This window comes from Scylla paramamosain, chromosome 2 (genome assembly GCF_035594125.1).
Source record: "Scylla paramamosain isolate STU-SP2022 chromosome 2, ASM3559412v1, whole genome shotgun sequence".
In the NCBI taxonomy this organism is placed as follows: domain Eukaryota; kingdom Metazoa; phylum Arthropoda; class Malacostraca; order Decapoda; family Portunidae; genus Scylla; species Scylla paramamosain.
In genome coordinates, this window is record NC_087152.1 from 6,254,229 (window position 1) to 6,277,500 (window position 23,272).

At 38.1% G+C, this 23,272-nt stretch overlaps 1 long non-coding RNA gene across 3 annotated transcripts in view; it reads right to left on the reverse strand.

Moving 5' to 3' along the window:
- LOC135109286 (uncharacterized) overlaps window positions 1–23,272 on the reverse strand; it is a 191,548-nt gene that overhangs the window by 146,179 nt on the left and 22,097 nt on the right. For 2 of the 3 annotated variants that reach the window (XR_010272651.1, XR_010272649.1), the window contains exon 1: window positions 7,960–8,090. The exons of the other annotated variant lie outside the window; for it this stretch is intronic. This is a non-coding gene — a long non-coding RNA (uncharacterized LOC135109286). Of the gene's footprint in view, window positions 1–7,959; window positions 8,091–23,272 lie in introns of those variants that run through there. 3 annotated transcript variants of the gene reach the window in all.

Genomic DNA, 23,272 nt, shown 5'->3' on the forward strand with positions numbered 1-23,272 from the left:
ATCCACATCAAAACGTCACCTTAACTAAAAATCATTTAGAGAACACTAGATTTAACTGGTCAGATAGCACAGGACGACTCTCTCACATCAGTAATTAAAGAAAAGTTTCCCTCTGCATGGAAACACGCCGCAATAAACTATAAGAACAGCGACCGGAACGACGTCAGTAATCAACTTCCTGCTGCCAGTTCTATAAAAAGTTAGGAAAAGTATTGGTTCCCAACACCTCACCACCTTCCACTTGTCGAAAAATTGGGCTTTAAATCAGTGCGGTTCCTGATCAAACTTTTCTAAAAACGCTCTCCGCTCAGTCCTGGACAAGGTTTACTTAAACACGATAGAAAAAAATATTCCTCACAATATTGCGATCGCTCAAAACCTTTCCAAAGCGTAAGTAATAAAATTCTGTTACAAAATGCAGTAGAATTATCGTATCACCATTCTAAAAATAATTCATATATAAAAGTTTCACTGTTCCTAAGGGGATCAACATTTGAATAATTTTATCACCATATTTGTTCATTATTTCAACGACACTGAGGTGATTTAGTATGCCCAGTTCTCGCCACAGCTCGTGTGGCTCAAAAGCCCTGCAGGTAATTTTTCATAATGGATGTCAGAATTACAACAACAGAGCTTTTCCTGAATAGAGAGTGATAACAATAAAGATGAACGATTCAAGTTTATTCAGGTTGCATTAATTTAGATCCGTCACTCACTAAGCATCCCCAATAAACCTTTTTCAGGACCAGCCGCAAGGAACACGGGACGATTATGTTTAAAGGCGGGTGCGATCCAAGACTTATCGAGGCCTGAACACACTGGACGGAACTGGAATACGTACGGTTTAAATCATTAACTGAGCATTGTACAGCTGCGATCAGAAAATCGAGACACCCACGTGTCCTGTTGTTCAAACGTCCAACAAACCGGTACACTGATAACTCTTTGATCTATTACACGTAAAGAATACTACATTCATTTCACGATAGATAGATAGATGGAAAGATAGACAGATACAGATAGATTATAAACAGATAGATAGATAGGAAGATAGCTAGATAGACATATACAGATACAGACAGATAGATAGACAGTTGATAGACCCTCCTCCTATCTCCCAGTCTCCCCCTCCCATTCCCCACCTCTTCTATTCACAAGTCTAACAAACCAATACACTGGTAACGTTTCTATTTATTACACGTAAACAACGCAATATTCTATCCTTTGTTCAGCGCAGGAAGCAGTTGGGAGCAATAATCATTCTTTCAGGCATTGAGGTTAACAATAATACGAATGTTGTCAATGCAGAACAAAGACCAACCTTGCTCCAGATCCGCAAAACAAATATGCAGGTAAAATACACCTGAAAGATAACGTAAACAAAAAGTGTGAAATTGAATTATGATTTTTCTCTTAACACACAAACACACACACACACACACACACAATAGCCTCCCGATTTCTCTAGCGACACTAACACAACTTCAACAACAGCAATCCACCATACATGCATATATGGTTTGTGCAAGATGCTGACCGCCAATTTCCTTTGTTTGTCTGTTTGTTTGGATGTTTGTTTGAGTATAGGCTATGTTTGTGTCTGTTTGTTTTGTTTTTTGTTTGCCTGTCACTCATATGGAGAAATTCTAAAATAATTTAACTTTGGACAGAGAGAGAGAGAGAGAGAGAGAGAGAGAGAGAGAGAGAGAGAGAGAGAGAGAGAGAGAGAGAGAGAGAGAGAGAGAGAGAGAGAGAGAGAGAGAGAGAGAGAGAGAGAGAGAGAGAGAGAGAGATTTGTTTTTTGTTTGCCTGTCACTCATATGGAAAAATTCTAAAATAATTTAACTTTGGACAGAGAGAGAGAGAGAGAGAGAGAGAGAGAGAGAGAGAGAGAGAGAGAGAGAGAGAGAGAGAGAGAGAGAGAATGAACACTGTATAACTATGATCTGCCATTTACTTACTGGGGGACGAGATCCAGCCAAGCGCGGCACAGTAACCGCCACAGGTCTCCGCGGACGCATAACACAATGCGATCTCAGTTTCCGAGCCGCTGCACCGCTGCAGGCAGGAGCGTGTTTCGCTTCCTAACGAGATCACGGCAAAGAAATTCTTGCTGGAGTTTCATCATTACTGCATTTGTATTTATATGAGTTCCATCATATTATTTTTCGTATCGTCAATAGGAAATGAAATATGAATACTCTGTGCTTTCTATATTCGCATATTCGTAGCTTTCTTCAAGGCGGCTCTTCTCTCTCAAACATTATGAGTCAGTGTATGATTTATTCAAGGAAGAAAATATGAACCTCGCATTTTAATTAAAGATGTATACAATATGGTCTTTCCCTTTGTGCCTTAATCTCTTCAAGTTCGTTCATCAGCTTGGCTTTTAATTGCAATCTCCTTATTCCTAGTATCTTTCAGCCAAATTATTTCAACAACTGTATTTTTATTCTATAATCCTACGTTTTTTTTTTTTTTGCATCTATAATTCTATTGCAGGAGGGGAGATTTCTTTAGAAGTTATTTTGAAACGCTGATTCTTTCATTCCAATAATTATTCTCGCTCAATTATCCAATTACTTTCAACGCTCCACATTAAAAGATTATATTGGTAAACGTACATTGACCAGAAGCCTTACATACCTCGTTCGATGAATAGGAACTCCCTAAAAATACATATATTATAATTTGTTTTATATTTATTATCATTACTATTCCTTTTCTCACATAAACTGATACACCCCTCAATTCCAGTTTCTCGGCTTTTAGTGAATTTTACTTCTCCAGCTAAACAACTACAGGAACACTAGCTTGTATCTAATTAACAGCTCATTGGTCCCCTGCTACTAATGTGTGTGTGTGTGTGTGTGTGTGTGTGTGTGTGTGTGTGTGTGTGTGTGTGTGTGTGTGTGTGTGTGTGTGTGCCCTCTCTCTCTCTCTCTCTCTCTCTCTCTCTCTCTCTCTCCTTCTTCCCTCACCCCACCTCTCTCTCTCTCTCTCTCTCTCTCTCTCTCTCTCTCTCTCTCTCTCTGTCCAGCATCCTCTTATCGTAATCTTGTGCTTGGAAGTTAACTAATACTCGCTCTTGGATTTCATTTTCAATTCACTAATATCGGTGTGACATCAAAGTCTTTACTTATCATAGGCGTTTGTATTGCCTCGTCTCACCTGTCCGATAGTTGCAACACACCTGTGACAAACTGTTAATTTGTACGGGTGTAGTTTTTATTACAAAATGAAGAGTAAAGGTAATCAGTGCCCGAGCATCCTCATTAACACACAAGCGATTCATCGATATTGGCTTAATTGAGCCTAATTCTAATTGAATGTTATGTTCCGTAGCATTGTCCAGCCACTCTCCCTCCCTGCCCACCCTGACAACAATGGACTTTTATTTTCTGTAGCATTGTTCTGCCGCTCCCGCGCCCTCTCGCTCACCGCGCTGGGAATGGTTGGCGGTGAATTTTAACATATTTGTATATTCCCAGATATTTAACCGATTTAAAGCTACGCCCGAGTCTTTATGGCCATTATTAATTAAAATTACAATCTTGTTATCATTAATGCCTTGAAGTGTGTGTAGATGGACAGGAAGAAGTCATATTCCAAACTATTTTTTCACAATTTTGATACGTAAGAAGATGTTTCACAATACGCTTCATGTGTTTCTTTTATAATACTCGTTCAGGGACGTTACTCAGCTAGTCTTCATATTCTGTGGCTCATGAGTCGAGGCGTGATGACCGCAGCACAGCCTCTCCTTCCCAATCCTTCAGTTCATGTAATAATGGTAGTACATAGGCTGATCTGTGTGACCAAAATCCTTACCTCATCCATCTCTTAAGTTTACTGCCAAACTGCAACCTTTTTTTTCCATCTATTCAATTTTCAACAGTTTGCTGCCATCATTCGTCTCTCTCACCGCTCATTACTTTGATGAGTTTGAGAACAATTTCCGTATCCATCCCTGTCACCGGTGCAAACTTTACTCATATAGCCTGGCTCTTTATGTCTCTCTAGCACCACAGGACTTAACCTTTGAATTATTGTACTGATCATCATTGTCATTTCTCTTATTAGAGTTTCCTAATGTTATTCATTTAACCCTTTCACCCCAAATCAGTCTTTCCCATAATCATCTATAAGCGTTAAGACTTATTTTTCTATTACAGTCTCTCGAATACGTACTTCTGTAGCTTAGCAAAGATTAGATTTACCTCTTTTTTTTTTTTGGTATGTCCATGCAAGCAATTTATTAGTGACTTGAGTGCTAACAAAAGACGCCCAGAGCAGTAAAAGGGTTACTGTACCAAAGTTGAATAAGTATCATAGGATTATGTTTATTTTACAGCAAAGAGAAGCACTTGACTTAATGACGGACTGACTGTAAGATTCTGAAGCTATTATCAACATATAAACACTGCTACTAAAGGGCTTCATGTGGCTGGCTTTCGTACGTGATAGTTCCAAGTGATTTTTGTCAAGGGATCTCGATATTTTTTTTTTTTTTTTTTGTTATTACTATACAATATATACAAGAAATTTTGATTAGCTTTTTGGTCTTGTCTTGAGATTATATACGATGGATAGTTCAAAAAGAATATTTGCAGACTAACAACATCTTCTGCCCGGTCTAATATTCCCAGTTACATTTCTATTTGCGAAATCATCACTCACAACAAGTCTGTCAGAATATTTCACCCAAAAGTTACCATGACATTCTTTCTCGCATTCACATCTTTCACACTTTTTTTTTTTTTATCTTTTTTATTTTTTCCACCACATCAGGTGCTTTACAGTTTTCAAAGCTTGTGGCAGACGACCATTCCTGATATTTACTGGACAGAAAACGACGAAATTGTAACGTTTTTATTGCTTTCCTCAAACTCAATCTGTGTGAAGTTAACCCTTGCAATCCAATTCCGCGGCGGGGATGGCAGGTCACGGCCAGGCTAAGGTTTGCTTCCAGAGGCCCTAAGTGACAGAGTTGCTTCTTTTGTGTACAGCCAGCCATTTACTGCGCGACCATGAGGTGAGGTGATGAGGTGAATGAGAGAGAGAGAGAGAGAGAGAGAGAGAGAGAGAGAGAGAGAGAGAGAGAGAGAGAGAGAGAGAGAGAGAGAGAGAATAATGATAATAGTAATAATAATAATAATAATAATAATAATTAATAATAATAATAATAATAATAATAATAATAATAATAATAATAATAATAATAATATTTTTAATGCGTGTATGTCTGGCTAAACATTTTATTTCGTCTTTGTTTGTACTATGTCTACTGCTACTGTTACTACTACTACTACTACTACTACTACTACTAATACTACTACTACCACCACCACTATTACTACGACTATTACTACTACTACTACTACAACAACAACAACATCAACAACAACTACTACTATTACCCTCTTAAATTTTTTCTCTTTACAATTATATATACATCAGTCAATTTTTATTGTCTATATGTTAAATACTGCCTCTATTTCTACCACCACCACTACTATTACGACTACAACAACTAACTACTACTATTACGACAAGAGCTAACACAGTAGCAACCGCACCCTGCTCCACCTCCAGCGGCCCTGCTCCTATAAACTTGGCGAACGAGACAGCGGGCTGGAGAGGGCAAGTGGCTGTCCTGAGGTAATGTAATGCTGATGGTGATGTATGAGTACAGTACGGTCATGATGGGTGAGAGTAATGGCTGTGGTGGTCAGGCCAATGATGGTGATTTTGAGGGAGCTGGGAACCCCCTCCTACGTGTGGTGGTGGTGGTGGTGGTAGAGGTTTGGGGGTAAAGTTATACTCCCTCTGTCTTCCTTTCCAGTCCTTTCCTTTGCTTTCCTTCTCCCGTTCTCCGTTTCTTTGCAGCGCCATGACAATTTCTAAAGCAGAGCGTGAATTCAATTTCTCGCACGAAATAATACGCACGCACTCAAAACAGTGAGGAATAACAAACAAAAAACAGAGACAATTCAAAGAGAAATATGACAAGAGAAGCTTTTCTGAAATAACAAAAAGCGGAGTAATCGTGTTATTATCACACACACACACACACACACACACACACACACACACACGATGTAAATTATATACGGACGAAAAACAAGTTCTCATAGAAAAATAAATAAATAAAAACATAACAAAAAGGCAAATAGACAATACATATAAAAGCTTCATACGTACACAAAATTAAAGAACATTATGTATTAGTCTAGAATTCTGCACGACATATAAATAAAAGTTGAGAGAAGGAAAATAATGAAAAGAAAAAAAGTAATATTAAACATAAATACATAAGGAAAAAGAATACACTATTTAGAATAATTTACACACAAACAAGAAGAAGAAGAAGAAGAAGAAGAAGAAGAAGAAGAAGAAGAAGAAGAAGAAGAAGAAGAAGAAGAAGAAGAAGAAGAAGAAGAAGAAGAAGAAGAAGAAGAAGAAGAAGAAGAAGAAGAAGAAGAAGAAGAAGAAGAAGAAGAAGAAGAAGAAGAAGAAGAAGAAGAAGAAGAAGAAGAAGAAGAAGAAGAAGAAGAAGAAGAAGAAGAAGAAGAAGAAGAAGAAGAAGAAGAAGAAGAAGAAGAAGAAGAAGAAGAAGAAGAAGAAGAAGAAGAAGAAGAAGAAGAAGAAGAAGAAGAAGAAGAAGGACAACAACGACGGCCACCACCACTACAGCAACAACAACGACAACAATAATGATAATAATAATAATAATAATAATAATAATAATAATAATAACAATAATAATAATAATTGCAGTGCTGTTCGACGAAACGGGAACAAAGGGTTAAGCATCATCAACAAAGCGAGTTCCCGTGAACAAACTTTAACGGCGATACTACTCAGTCAGGAAACAAACTGGCCGTGCAACCCTTCCCTTTCCCAACAACGTAAAACCTGCGCCACGTTTAAGCAAGCAGCGGTGGCGAAAGAGTAGTACTCATGAAAGGCCGAGCAACTGTGGATGAAGGGGCGAGGTACAACAGTATATACTACGCTCCCAATGGCAAGATGGTCGTCCCACAACATCTCCAGCTAAGGAATTATTTACTCAGCTAGGACGAACTGATGAACTTGTGACATGGAACTCATCAGAAGGTATTGTTTAGACCGTGCAAGTATTCTTGTCACCGATCTAGTGAGGGAAGCCTTACAGAGTGACACAGAGAGGAGCAACCCACTCACCTTTGAAATGGAGGTGATCATAACACTTAGATATCTTGCTGCTGGGAAAAGTTACAGGGAAAATGCAGTTGTACAGTAGTAATGCCTTTGGGGAAAGTCGAGAGAGCCATCCTTGTCATTCCACCATTCGAAAACCGTTTGTTTAGACTGAGGCGCTCTTACGGGATCACATTTACTGTATTTCAAAGATTGATTTATTGTCTTATTCTCTCTACCTCTTCTCCCAGTACATGAAAACGAAAGAAATTTATATAAAAAACTATAAATTAATAATAACCGGAAGCTTTTGTTTCGTATTTTAGTATCTGAAATCGAGTAAGCGTTACATACAGCATGATACACGGTTCGCTCAATTCGTAACATGACAGACGCTCCAAGCTATGATACACATCTTCCATAGCTCCAACACATGTCATGACTTTATGAAGAATACAGTTCCTGGTTGCGCTCCCATACACCATACCACTGCCTCCACAATTACTTCTGTACACTGACTTTCGTGTCTCTAAATCTTAAAAACCTTCCATTTCGAGCACCACTTGTTCTACTTGATGTTACTACCGAGTTTCAACACCTATACAGTCTAATAGAAATTTCAAATGCTGATAAAATTTTGTTGCGTACAAGCATCTGGCAACTCCATGGATTCCCGAGCAAGCGGCGTCACCAGGCTGGCTACCGACTCAGCAGATCTTTCACCACCCAACCGGAGTACGTTCACCATATACATTCTTTCCCTATTCCACATACCTGCCAGGCCCTTGGGAACGGGTCTGGGGTAGCACTTCAGCAGTCCACGACCAGAAGTAAGTTTACCCGAGAGTACAGGATCAAACACACCCGCACGAGACACCACTCATGGCGACACTGGCTGTTGAAAATCACTTTGCTTCGGTTCCCTGTTCCGAAGCCGCGCAGCACTTTACCACAATTACCAAACCTGTCTGTCTGTGTGTGTGTGTGTGTGTGTGTGTGAAGGCTGATGTATTTACCCTTATGTGCTACATGTCTATATTCGTGCATGGAAAGAAATACCACACATATCCCGTAAGCCAAGGCACGTGATCAAAGAATGGACGAGCGAACGAAGAGATGCGTCAGTGTTTCCTTGAGGCAATGAACCTTAAGTGTCTTATTATCTCTCTCTCTCTCTCTCTCTCTCTCTCTCTCTCTCTCTCTCTCTCTCTCTCTCATTTTGCCAGAATAGTAAAATGTTCTCGCATATTCACTCACACACCATTTATTTTGCTATTTTTCAAAAGATCACGATCGTATATTGTAATTCTCAAGAACAATGTAAATTTAATTTTTGATATTGACTGTCCTCTCTTCCTCGGGGGTACGCACTTGTTGACACAGAGAAAACATTGGCTATTTATTAAGTCAACTAGGGTGGGAAGTCATATTTACGTGAGCTACTCCCTTTTAGTTGTTGTTGCTAAATAAATGGTCTGTGTATTTATTTATTTAAGCAGCATGTTTCCAGTGTACTAAAGAGTGTTATCAATGTAATAATGGCTAACGTGATACTTTCAAAGGTTCAAGTATCCAATTATTATTATTTTTCTTACAATTCTAAGTTCAGTATAAGGATATTCATGAGTGTTGCAGCACTTGTTGTCTTCTTTCTCATGTATTATCGCAAGAACAGTGGAAACAGCCCATCTCGACACTGCAGGTACACCCCGGGGTGGGGAAGGGAGGAGCGTTGGGGCAAGGAGAAAAAAGATCGCCGCGGGATGAAGGTATGTGAGCCACGCACCGCCAATATTAACTTTTCCGATTACTCAACTTTAAACATTATGCATAAGTGAGTCAAAGCTGCACGTGATATATTTGCATTCCAGGTTCATTTTTTTTTTCAGTTTTATTCCTAGAAACACAAAGGTTTTTTCTAGCATTTTTTTCCTTTTTTTTTCTGGGAAGATTGTATTGCTTAGTATTGTATTATATTTTAGGTTGTTTTGCATTGCATTTTGTATATTTTGCATTGTCTTTTATTGTATTTTGTACTATGATTTGTAGTTTTGCACTATATTTAGTATGATGTATCCTGTATTGTTTTGTAATGTCCTGCATTGTATTCTGTACTGCTTTTCTTCATTGTTTTGTATTGTAACTAGAGCCGGGATGATTTTTTTTCTTGATTTATTTTTCTATCTTAACAACATTTAACAACATAAGAACATAAAGGAAGCTGCAAGAAGCCATCAGACCCTCACGCGGCGAATCCTGCACGAAACAAACCAACCTGTTTCCACTTATACCCATTCATAAATTTGTCTAATCTTTAAAGCTCACTAATGATTCGGCAATAACAACCTGATTACTGGGTCCATTCCATTCATCCACCACTCTATTCGAGAACCAATTACTTCTTATATCTTTTTAAATCTATTTTTTTTTTCAAGCCAGCTTCTCATTATCCCTTTCACTTGTACGGTTGTCCTTTGTTAAGAGTTAGAGCGCTGTAAATATTTTCTTTGCGTTGACACAATAGAGAGAGAGAGAGAGAGAGAGAGAGAGAGAGAGAGAGAGAGAGAGAGAGAGAGAGAGAGAGAGAGAGAGAGAGAGAGAGAGAGAGAGAGAGAGAGAGAATAGAAAGTTGTCTTATCATTTATAGACTACAGCAAAGAGCTTAGTGTAAAACAAAGGACCAAACAAATTACGCTACCACAGAAACGTTTCTCTACAAGTGAAAGGATTAGCTGCAAACAATACACGTATTCTCACAAAGGCCTAAATTGTAAAATAACAAACAATTACTATTTTTTTCCACACGCGAAGAAAATAAACAAAATCAGGACAAAGGCAGCAGATGCACGGGACAGGACACGCAAGGTACGCGAGAGAAAAAAAAAAAAAAAAAAAAACTGAAGACAACACAAACACGACACGTCTTGGATACCGCACACACACACACACACACACACACACACACACACACACACACACACACACAGGCAGCATGAAGGGAAGACGCTCCTAAATGAATAGATAACAGAAACATACCACGACGGCTCAGGGACAAAGAAAGCAAGGGAAGGAATGGAAAGGGAAAGAAAGGAAAGGAAAGCAAACAAAAAGAAAACTAGGTAAGGTACAGAAAGGTAGGGAAGGTACAGGAAGTGAAAAAAAAAGAAAGAGAAGATAAAGTAATGCACAAAAAGTTAAAGTGAAGGTAAGGAAAGGAAGAAAAGAGAAAGGAAGAGAAAACAAGGTAAGTAAAGGTAAAGAAGAGATAGGAGGAGAAGGCAAGAGAAGAGAAAGAAAGACAAAAGAAGAGATAACAAGATAAGGTAAAGCACAGAAAAGTAAGGGGAAGAAAGGGAGGAAAAAAAAGAGAAATACAGAGGGAACAAGGTAAGTTAGGGCAAAGAAAAGTAAGAAAAGTAAGGTAGGGAGAAAAAAAAAAGCGAAAAGAAAATAAAATAAGCGAAGGCAAGGCAACACCCTGACGACACACACACACACACACACACACACATTCAGGATGGTGGTGGCTGCTTCTGGTCTTCCTTATCACTTTCATCCATTACGAAATAACATCTTATTTCTTGCAGACTCTTAAGCAGGACATCTTTACCAGGAAAGGCACACTACCTGTCAATCAATCTCTCTTTCATCTTGTCTGTCTGTCTGTTTGCCAGTCTGTCTGCCTCTCTCTCTCTCTCTCTCTCTCTCTCTCTCTCTCTCTCTCTCTCTCTCTCTCTCTCTCTCTCTCTCTCTCTCTCTCTCTCTCTTCTCACAATATATTTTTCATATGAGTTTCAACACATAAGGTACTCAAAGTAAAACACATACACATACACACACACACACACACACATACCAAACACGAGAACTCTGCAGTAACAGGCGTCAAAATGGAGGCACGCATTAAGAAATGTTTGACATGTAAATGGGAAGCACAGTGTTATGAAGTAAAGCGAGCGATGATGTATCGAGGAGAGAAGAGGAAGAGTACTGGTGTGGTGTGGCCAGAGGGGAATACGTGCGCAACAAAACGTGGGTGAAGGATAAGGATGGGAAAAAAAAATATATTGGAAGTGTGTTATGGCGCCACAACATTTATATGGCGCTAGTAAGGGTTATGAAGGAGTGGTATTTCTCTCACTAAGGTACTGCCGTGACCCAAGATGGAGCAATGGAAAAAAAAAATCGTAGTTTGACATTGCTACAAAGACGAGTACAGAAAAAAAAAAAAAAAATATGGAAAATGAGTTATGGCGCCACAATACGTCACACAGGATGGTTCCTTTGTTTTTATGAAATAATGACATCTCTCCTAGGAAGGTACTGCTGCGAGGCAAGATGGAGCAGTGCAGGCCTTCAAGGGAAAAAAAAAAAAAAATAAAAATAGATAAATAAATAAAAAAAATAATAATCATAATAATGTATTTGGATTTTGTAACGAGAGGGAATAATGGAAATTCACAGTTAATATACAAAACACTCAAGTAGCTTACTGAATGGTGGCACTGCGACAACAGAAATTTCTAGACCCGCGGGAATAATGGAGAGAAAGAAATTACAATATGCAGTTATTCTGATATCTGCTGCAATAAAGTCGATGGTGAAGTGAATTTCCGTAACTCAGAGTGACGGCAGCTGATTGTGTGACCCATTTCACCAGACACGAAACTGAAGGCAACCTGCGCCACGTTCCCTCACGTAAATGTCCCTCACACAGATTCAATCCGCAAGATTTTTCCTCACAAAAAAATAGTTTCACTGTATGAAACGTTAGGTTACATTATGTTTTGTTTTCATGGAGGAACTGACTTGAAATAAGAATGATGCAAGCAAACATATCCTTCCTACATATAAAAACTTACAAGATCATAAATTGTCTGTCAAAATAATAGTGAGTATTTTGAATATGAACAAACACAATATAATTCCAAGAGAAAAGTGAATATATATTTTGAGTCGAGAGTCTTCGAGAGAAATGCGAAGCACTGTGGCTCTGCAATGCAATGATCCATAGTGAAATTCCAGCCTTGAAATGGTGGAAATGGCCGGTAATCCAAGAAATGTTGCGCCTGCGTTGTTATGAATTATATCGGGCACGGAACACGATCTTGGAACACGGAAGCTGCGGCGTGGCCAAGGATGAGCTCGGGGACAGGATACGTGATTATTATTTGGTGCAGAGAGGCTGTGCGTACCTAACCTTCTGCCACCATGCTATTTTCATACTGTTATTAGGACCAGTTATGTATACAAGAGAAATAAAAGAAAATCACCAGTTACTTGAAAGGCTGTGTGTAATCTTTTGCTACCATGTTATCTTTAATATCGTTATTAGGATCAATTATGTATAGAAGAAAAGAGAAAACTTACCACTTACTACTTGCAGCAGTAAAGACAAGAAAAACGTTTGTCTCGCTCATCCTAAGGACTTTTTAAGACACCTCATGATGTAACTTTGGACATGCTTTCGGATTGCTCTCTTAAGAGATTTACAACCTCAGTGGATTTTTTCCCCCCTTTCTCTTGCCATAAGCCAAATCCCTTACATATACGAGTAAAAGAGATTGCAACACTTTTTTCCCTAATTTCGGTTGCAGTAAGCCAGAGACCTTCTTACTTTAAAAAAGGGACAGCAACACTTAGCTCTCTCACGTGGTAATTGCTTCCCACCACTTGGTTTCTGGAAATAAGATGAGGTTCTCGAGATACACTTCAGTCATACTCCACCTCTGCTTCCAAGATTCCTGTGACGTTTTTTGGCGGCCGGATTAGCGAATTATACCCGTGATTTAATGGACTATATTTACCGACACTGCCTTTCACTCATCTCGGAAGGGGAAAAACACGGTGAGGAGGGAAGCCCACGCTCTTGGTTATGTGCTTGAGTATTCTTGCGAGATATTACCGAGACTAAGGAATTTTGGTTAATTTAAATTTCTTATCTTGCTTTTTTAACATCGCCAGCTTTCCTGCATCAGTAGCAAAGGGAGGCCAGAGTAATCCCTGCGTATGTTTCATTCCTTTCCGAAGTAAAAGAGCGGCTTTTTTTTTTTTAATATTACTGGAAAATGTTTCTCCTACTTAGAAGTCTTGATTTAGTAAGCTTATATTTTCACTCAGTTTTAGTAAGTTTGCATGCTTAATAAATTATAGATACATATTTTTACTGGCGTTTGCCTCTCATTTATTTATTTATTTATTTATTTATTTATTTAGTTAGTTAGTTATTTTGTGTGTGTGTGTGTGTGTGTGTGTGTGTGTGTGTGTGTGTGTGTGTGTGTGTGTGTGTGTGTGTGTGTGTGTGTGTGTGTGTGTAATTGGGATATGTTCTTTATTTAAAGAAAAAAAAATGTCCATAGTTAAAACATTATTTAGAATTCTCAGGAGTGTGGCAATGATAATAAATATATTCCACTTGAAGAAAAAATTAAGACACTTTAAAAACACGCTTTATTTATTTATTTATTTTTTCAAGTGAAATACTTTTATTATCAACGCATCACTTCTCAGAAGGAATATTTTTCATACATACAATGGTTCTTTAAGTAAGGAACATTCCCTTAAAATCAGATGAAAATTTTGAGATTGAAAATTTTGTAACATTTTTTTTTTAAAGTTTCTAATATGTAAAAATAAATAAATAAATAAATAAATAGATAAATAAATAAATAAATCGACAAAAAATTTTCTTCTAACATTACAGAATGTTGAATCATAAATAAAATAGAAGAAGAATATTAATACAAAAGCAAATATAAATTGTTAAATTGTGTCTTTTTAGTGTCTTAGTGTTTTTTTTATGTGAAATTTTTATTATCTACGCACCACTCATTGGAACTCAAAAGAATGTTTTACATACCTACGAAGATTCTTCTTTATTACGAGTTCTTAGGAGTGGTGCACATAAAATAAACATATTTTACTTTAAAGAAAAAAAAATAAGAGACTAAAAAACACATTTTTTAATCGATTTATACCTTTAACATTAATATTCTTCTGCTTTTTATGATTTAATCATTTCTAATCTTAGAAAAAAGTTTTAATAAGAAAAATTCTTAAATTTTATGTATAGGTTCGAACATTAGTTTAAAAAGTAAAAAAAAAATAATTTAGAAATTTTCATCTGATAATTGGGATATGTTCCTTGCTTAACAACTTTACTGATGAGAAAATAATGAAAAACCCTCACTAATTATTTTGTAACAGATTTTCTCGCTCGTATTATCTTTAAAAAATCATAAACTAATCTTACACAAAACCACAGCAATATCTGGCCACAGCAGTGAACGGGTTAAAGGAATGACCGAAATCATGTAGAACCTGCAATATCCTAATTTGTATTAGGATATCATGATGAATATAACTAAATATTAATGTCGAAAAAAGAAGTGCCCTTGCTTTTCTCCTTACTGTTTTTATAATCGTTAATTGCAGTTTGTTTAAATTAATCCTAATCCCTTATCCGTAATCCAGTTGAAAGTATATATATTCTTTTTTTCAACAATTCTGCAAACAAAATTCATTAATTCCTTTTAAAAACCGTTTTTATTTTTTTATTTTCACAATTTTCTTTTCGTTTTCTGATCGAATTTATTTTCTTTATACGTAATACTGTCTTGTCTTTTTTTCAGTGTTTTCGATTCGTTTTCATTCATTGTACTGATAAGCAAAAGAAATTTCTCAAAAAATTACATATTTTTTTTTATTTTCATTGTTTTCGATTCGTTTTATAGTAAAGTACATTCTCTTACATGTAATGTCATCCATTTTTTTATTTTCTTGTTCTTTCTTTGTTTTCTAGTCAAGTTCATTCTCTTGAACGTAATACCATACCATTATTTTTTTTTTCTCGTTTTTATTCTCGTTCATTCTCGCTTTTTTTTTATTTTCGTTTCCCTCCCCCCAGCTGTTAACTCTGTACAAGGGCCTTATCCGTCCATGTATGGAGTATTTTTCACATGTCTGGGGGGGAGTTCCACTCATACTGCTCTTCTAGACAGGATGGAATCAAAAGCTTTTCGTCTCATCAACTCCTCTCCTCTAACTGACTGTCTTCAGCTTCTCTCTCACCGCCGCCATGTTGCATCTCTAGCTGTCTTCTACCGCTATTTTCATGCTAACTGCTCTTCTGATCTTGCTAACTACATGCCTCCCCTCCTCCCGCGGCCTCGCTGCACAAGACTTTCTTCTTTCTCTCATCCCTATTCTGTCCACCTCTCTAACGCAAGAGTTAACCAGTATTCTCAATCATTCACCCCTTTCTCTGGTAAACTCTGGAACTCCCTGCCTGCTTCTGTATTTCCACCTTCCTATGACTTGAATTCCTTCAAGAGGGAGGTTTCAAGACACTTATTCATCAGTTTTTGACTACTGCTTTGACCCTTTTATGGGACTGGCATTTCAGTGGGTTTTTTTTTTTTATTGGATTTTTGTTGCCCTTGGCTAGTGTCTTTCCTACATAAAAAAAAAAAAAAAAAAAATCGTTTTTAAGCCAAGTTAATTCTCTTACACGTAATACTATTTGAAAGCACGGAGTTAAAATTCATAGCAGCATTCAGTGATAGGAGAAGGAAAAATGTTCATTGAAAAAAATTAAGTCATATATCTTTAGCCTGTGTAATGGATGAAACTTTGAAGAGCTCGCATTTAATGGAGCTTCCTACGTACATCAAAATATCTTTTCTCTAAATTCACGGAACACATTTCTGATGTCAGGCTGCCGTGTGCTGTGTTGCCTCCCGCCACGCTGCGTTGGTGTGGGAAGGTGTTGTCATCTCCGCTGGTATTCTCTTTGTTTAGACTATTGTTGAAGCTTCCTCTCTTCACGTTATTGTAGGTCTTCGGTAATAGTAGAAGTACTGGCGGTGATAATAGTAGAAGTAGTAGTAACAGTAGTTATTGTAGTAGTAGTAGTAGCTGCTGTTGTTGTTGTAGTTGTTGTGGTTGTTGTTGTTGTTCTTGTTGTAGTTGCTGTTGTTGTTGTCGCAGTTGTTAATACCAGCAGCAGTGGACACAGGAGAGGTCAGAGTGCAGTCGTTTCCCTCTCTAGTGCGCATGAAATTACTTGTTCAGCCTAACGGGCACCTGAAGATAACAACGTAATTCAGTGTCCTCCCTTGCTTATAACTGCATTTCTTTCAGTTAATAAGGTGAAAGCAAGGACAATCTCTCTCTCTCTCTCTCTCTCTCTCTCTCTCTCTCTCTCTCTCTCTCTCTCTCACTGGCCTCGCTGCTCCACCACGCCATCAAAAGCAGCCTCCGCCAGCTGCTTTCCCGCACCGTGGTGATATATGAAAATCACACTTTTCTTGGTGTTATTCTTCTCCTTTTCTACGTCCCTCCTTGCTTACCTCTCGTCTCCAGCCCGCCAGAACCAGCTTTGCCGCCACCGCCTCCTCCTCCTCCTTCTCCTCCTCCTCCTTCCTTGCCTTGCTGCTGCTGCTCAAGGACTTAAAGCGATTAACAGCAGCGAAAGCAGGTAAAAAGTGCAGCCTTAATGAGCAGTTTCTTTACACTTGCAACTTATTTCAAACGCTTTACCTCAGGACGGGACGCAAGTTTATGCTTGGAAACCTTTAATAAACGCGGATATTGCCCATGAAATACATTATAAATCCACTAACATGTAATTTAGCAGTGCATGAATTTTCCACCTGTACTGCAGTGAGTGGGGACACGATAAGTTATTGCCGGGAGTATGAAAGCGGCGTATTTATGAGAGAGCGAGTGGGCAAAACACGCCGGGGTGAAAAAGCTGACGATTAGCGCTGATTGAAAGTGAGGTGAGGGGACTCGTTAAGTGAGCGACTCATGTGCAGTGTGTGTTCGTGTGCATGTACCTCCGTCCATCCCAGCCTCCTCTCTCCAGCACCCTCCCTCTCCTTCCAATACCCTCCCTCTACCCCCAACGCTCTCCCTCTCCCCTAACACTATCCGTCTCTAACAGCCTCCCACTCTCCCACTACCGCCTCTCCCCGTCCAGTCACTTCTCCACAACTCACTTTAAACCAAATAATTTCCTCTCAGTGACTTAAGTTTTGAAAAAGGAAATATGGGGAGAGACCATGTAATTTCTTGTATATGTAGAAAACTCTTAACATTGTTTAATAGTAACTGGTTTCTTGGTTGGCAAAGATCACTCAATGTTTTATCCCAGTCTCGCGCACCTCCCTGGCTGTAGTACTGAGGGAGAATGGCGTTCGAACTCACACCTTGTTCTTTGTTCATCCCGAGGTATTGCAAGTTTGTCTGGACCGTCTTCAGGCTGCCGCGTTTGTCTGTTTGCACCGTTTAACTTTGGCCAGAAAAATTCCCTCAGGATTTCACTCGCACACTCCTTTGGGAAAAACTTGTATAGGTCTCTCTCTCTCTCTCTCTCTCTCTCTCTCTCTCTCTCTCTCTCTCTCTCTCTCTCTCTCTCTCTCTCTCTCAGATAAAGCCTGCAAGAATTAATTGTGAGGTATCATAACAACTACTAATTTTCGTATAATGTTCGTGTTTAAAAGAATGTATCTCTCTTACATTCTACCATGAATACATCATTCGTATCGAACGAAGAGACACGAACACACACAAAGATAAAATTCTCAGCTACATCGCAGTATTCTTTCAGTCATCAATGTTTCAGCAAACAACGTCACTCCGTAAAATATTTCCTTCCCGACAAAAGTTTTATCTCACAAAAGTTTAAAAATGATGGGTCAGTGCTTGCCAACGCCCGCCCTCACACACACACACACACACACACACACACACACACACACACACACACACACACACACACACACACTACAACACAAACGAATAAACAAGCACACAACTCCTGCACAAGTCAGAATCTTAAGCTGTTTCCTTGGTTTCGTCTAAGCGATTTGAAGAAGTGCAAAACTTGTATACCTTTTCTTGAATCTCAGGGAAACACACCACACGAACACTAGTATGGCGAGCGAGACTATTAGAGAAGACAGTCTCCTCTTGAACAGATGTCATGGCTGGCTGACCTTTTCCCACAAAAGTCCTCACAGGTAAGACACCAAAGGACAATTCCCACACCAAAGCAACTCACCTGTGGTAACTGACGGAGCACAAAGATGCATCCTTTTTGTTGTCAATGATGCAATGATGAGTCTTAGGTTGGAAATCCATAAACGAGTCAACCGCGATGAGCCAAAATTTACAAAGAGCCAAAGTACAATCACCAGGAGGAGTGAATGAATGCAAAGGTGACCATAGTACAAAGGGTGATTAACACATACGTGGTCTAAGATAAAAACATGTGTTCTTGTATGTTTTTACGATTGCAGTACTTTCACCACATACCAACATTGCAAATTTAGAATAGTTCATCTCCATTTAACTTGGGGCACAAAGTAATTCAAAGTTTTTATAGTGAACCTCAAGACATCACCAGCAGCACCTCCAAATAAAACTCTCCAGGCCTGAGGGTAAACAAGTTCGGTGTCGACAAACATTATAACTGGAAGGAACACAACGCTGGCCGCCTCACGTCAGCCACATGCCACCAGTTCTTAATGTTCTTAATGAGAGAAAAATGCAAGTACGAATACGGGCTTATATTTCTTAAACAATACTGCACAGGATGTTTGTTATATGCATTATGAGTATCACTTTTCAGTATTATTAGTGTTCAGTAGTAAGTAGTAGTAGTAGTAGTAGTAGTAGTACTACAGCTACTACTACTACTACTACTACTACTACTAATTATTATTATTATTATTGTTATTATTATATCTAATATTATTATTGGCAAGCAACAATTAGTTAGGAATGCTTTTAAAATTCAGCGATTTTCACCCGGACCCCAATATTAAAACATATTTTCAGCTTATCGCTGCAATTGTTATACATAAACCATTTATTATTATTATTATTATTATTATTATTATTATTATTATTATTATTATTATTATTATTATTATCATTATTATTATCATTATTATTATTATTATTACTATTATCATTATTATTATTATTATTATTATCATTATTATTATTATTATAATTATCACTATTGTTATTATTATTACCACTACTTATCATCATCACCATCATCGTCATCATCATTACCATCATTATTATCATTATGGTTATCATTGTTAATATTCTTATTTTTATCATTGTTGTTGTTGTTGTTGTTGTTGTTGTTGTTGTTGTTGCTTCTTCTTCTTCTTCTTCTTCTTCTTATTATTATTATTATTTATTTATTTAATTTTTTAACCATCATCATTGTTATTAATGAACCTAACGGCTATTATTGCAAGCTAGTTCCACACCAAAGGCTTCCCTCCACCTTGTGTACCATGAAGAGTGAGAAAAATTACGAGAATGAAAAATGCCATAAAAACTCAACCCGGGATATCCTCTGTTCCCGCGCGAGGGAGAACCAGAAGGGAAATGATTTTAGTTTGTTGTTCTGCTTTGTTAGTTCACTTTGTGCTATATTAATTTTTTTCACTTTTATTTATTTATTATTTATTTTTACTTATTTATTTTTTTTTCACCGCCACCTCGCACATAAAGGACGAAGCAAATATCGGGAAGAAGAAATGTAGCTTTTCCAGTTATGATAAAACTACAAGATTGGAAAATTAAAGCCTCTCTTTAGGGAATTTAACATTTCAATGAAAACACACACACACACACATTATTTCTTTGACATGTAATTAATATTTCTCTATCCACTTGATATACTTTTCCGAAATACTAATTTTAGCATAACAACAAAGAGTACGTGTCGCCATCAGGTCCTTAAATACCAGTACCTCACGAAACTCCGGGATGCAAAAGGACCGACACACTACACAACAATGTTAATGTCACTCAAGAACCACAACAGTCACCGGGACAGCGACAAGCATCCGTGAAAAGAAATAATTCTCAGGGCGCGGTAAAGGTGAACAGAATGTCGTGAGTTATGTGTGGTGTAGAGTAACTATCAACTCAACTTTATAATCTTCACACTTGAACGTTGACCTGCTTCCAGAAACGAGTAAAATCGAATAATACAAGTTACCGTAGCCCTTCGACTGTTATATCCCGCGACCTTAAGAAAACTGTCTGGTGCAAGCTCAACCAGTATCTCGACAGACACAACTAACAACAATACGAATGATGAAATAGTTTACTTGGCTTGTGCTTTTATTTTTGTCCCGTCAAAATCGTCTACGTTTCTTTACACAAACTAACAAGTGTCATACTGTCATTGGTTGGCAATGGGTTTACCTGAGAACCATATCGGACAAGTGTGTGTGTGTGTGTGTGTGTGTGTGTGTGTGTGTGTGTGTGGTCGCAAGCAAGGATGTTTCAGTCTAGTATAAGGAAGTATGGTATCAGGTATCACGTATAAGGGTGGGATCTCCGTCACCCTTACCCTCAGCTTCAGGTAAAGAACACTTGCATTAAGCTAGTATACACCTAATACCTGATCTGTATACTCCGTTACACTCCATATGTCCTTATATTTTACCTGATGTTAAGGGACAGGGTAACAGTACCCCCCTTCCTTATCACTTGACTCCCTTATATTCCCTTACACTCTACCATGAGTCTCGTGCCTGTACTAAACGGTAACAACGGTACAATGGTTTCTCTTTAAGTAAGAAACATACCTCTATTATTAGGTAAGTTTTTAAATTGAAAATGTTAATTTTTTTCAATTAAGAAATTCACATTATTCTATTTTTGTTTTTATTTATTTATTTTTATTTATTTTTTTTCTTACAGGAATCCCGGAAACTTGCTAGCATATGTCACTGCTTCCCCTAAATTTTGTAGTGTGGAAAGTGTATTGATGTGTACTCTAACATCTATCTCCTTAACGACTGAATAAAAAGTTTAATATTTCTATACATTTGGCTGACATATAGTCAAAGGAATTTTTAGAACATATACTCTTGCATTCTTTTTTTGGTTTACAAACTAAATTGATTCAACATAATCAAAATTTAAACAACAGTCATCCAGTATACAAATTTTCCTTCCATATGTAGGACGACGTGAGTGGAAGCTGGAAAACACTCATCAAAGAACATATATATTTCTCCAAAGCATGGAACTTCTTATGTCGTGAACGCTGCTTCCTATATGGAGTGAAGACGCAGACATTAGAGACTCAAAAGGAGACTGGATAAATATATGGGTGAGTATGGCAGATGTTAAATTTTAAGTGCTCAGGAACTGCCTCATATAGGTCAAGTGGCCTTTTGCAGTCTCTTTTTCTAAAATTGAATGTGAATTTTTTTTACATTCCACTTGATGAAACTACCAATAAAAGGTGAGCCATCAGCAGATTTTCACCTGCTCCCTGAACCAGACACCAAGACTGGTAATAGCGACACACTTCATCTTGAATCTCAGCGGCAGTGTGATCCTTGGGCGATTTATAGAATGTTTGCATTAACTGAAGAATGAACAGAAAACCGGAGGGATAAAGAAAATCAATCAAATACTTATCACCACCTCGGAAAATTGTGTCCATAAGAACATAAGAACATAAGAAATAAGGGAAGCTGCAAGAAGCGACCAGGCTTACACGTGGCAGTCCCTGTATGAAATATACCTACCTATTTCCATCTATTATCCCCATCCATAAACTTGTCTAATCTTCTCTTAAAGCTCTCTAGTGTCCTAGCACTAACAACATGATTACTGACTCTATTTGAGAACCAATTTTTTCCTATCTCCTTCCTAAACCTAAATTTTTCAAGCTTGTACCCGTTATTTCTTGTTCTACCTTGGTTGCTGATCCTAAGAATTTTGCCTACATCCCCCTTGTTATAACCCTTATACCACTTAAAGACTTCTATCAGGTCCCCTCTTAACCTACGTCTCTCTAAAGAATGTAAATTTAACAGCTTCAACCTCGCCTCGTAAGGAATACTCCTCATCCCATGTATCCTTTTAATCATTCTCCTCTGTACTGATTCTAATAGACCTATATCTTTCCTGTAATGTGGGGACCAAAAACGTGGGTGTCTTGAGGACTGCCACAACCTGCAGAAGGAAAGGCAAAATAAGTCATGACCTCTGTGAGATGACAAACCTGTAACACCACACGTATTTAAGTATATTTCGCTGAAGATTCCCTTCATGTGTGTGTGTGTGTGTGTGTGTGTGTGTGTGTGTGTGTGTGTGTGTGTGTGTGTAATTGCCTTGCTATTATTAATAAGCTACATCATTACTTACGAGAAGTATCGAATGAAATACTTTTCCAATGCTGTACTGAAGTCAGGTTAAGACATAATCTTACTATCACGAAGTTGTATTCAAAGACCGAGAGAGAGAGAGAGAGAGAGAGAGAGAGAGAGAGAGAGAGAGAGAGAGAGAGAGAGAGAGAGAGAGAGAGAGAGAGAGAGAGAGAGAGAGAGAGAGAGAGAGAGAGAGAGAGAGAGAGAGAGAGAGAGAGAGACGTAGTTTATTAACATTACTACTTGATACCAGTGTAAACAGAAACTTTCACTGGAATCAGGTTAAATTAAAATGAAGGTAGGGTGCGGACGGTACACACTCGTAACGGAAACAGGTACGTTATGAAAAAGCTGACATAATCCCGAGACAGCGATCCCAGCGCAAAACTGATGAGATTAAGATACACTGGGAATTGAACAAGTGATTCAGTGGGTAGTGGAAAGAGCTATATATGTATGAGTATGTCAGAGAGGTTAGCGAGGCGAGGAGAGGAAGGAATGAAGCGGAGATAATGTTCTTTGTTTGGGAATCAGATGAATAAGAACAAGGAACGTTTACAAATCAAATACCCAAATGCACTCATCAAGAAACATGAAGACTGAAGCTCGTATTCTTAAACGCTTGGTGCTCTTGTGACGAATATTTGCGCAAAGGGCACAGATGATTAGTCAGGTTTTCAGAGGCGTTTTTCGTAACCAAGATGCAGAATCCCTGTTAAACCCACAATTAGGAGGATACCACTCTTGAAAACCGGAGCAACAGAACAGCATCCACCAGAAACTGTCAAAATAGAGTCGAGAAAAGACGCCAAAACGTTATATAGTCAGGTCAACAGTAAGTATATACAGATGACCCCAAAACTCCGTCCCTTCCCGGTTCC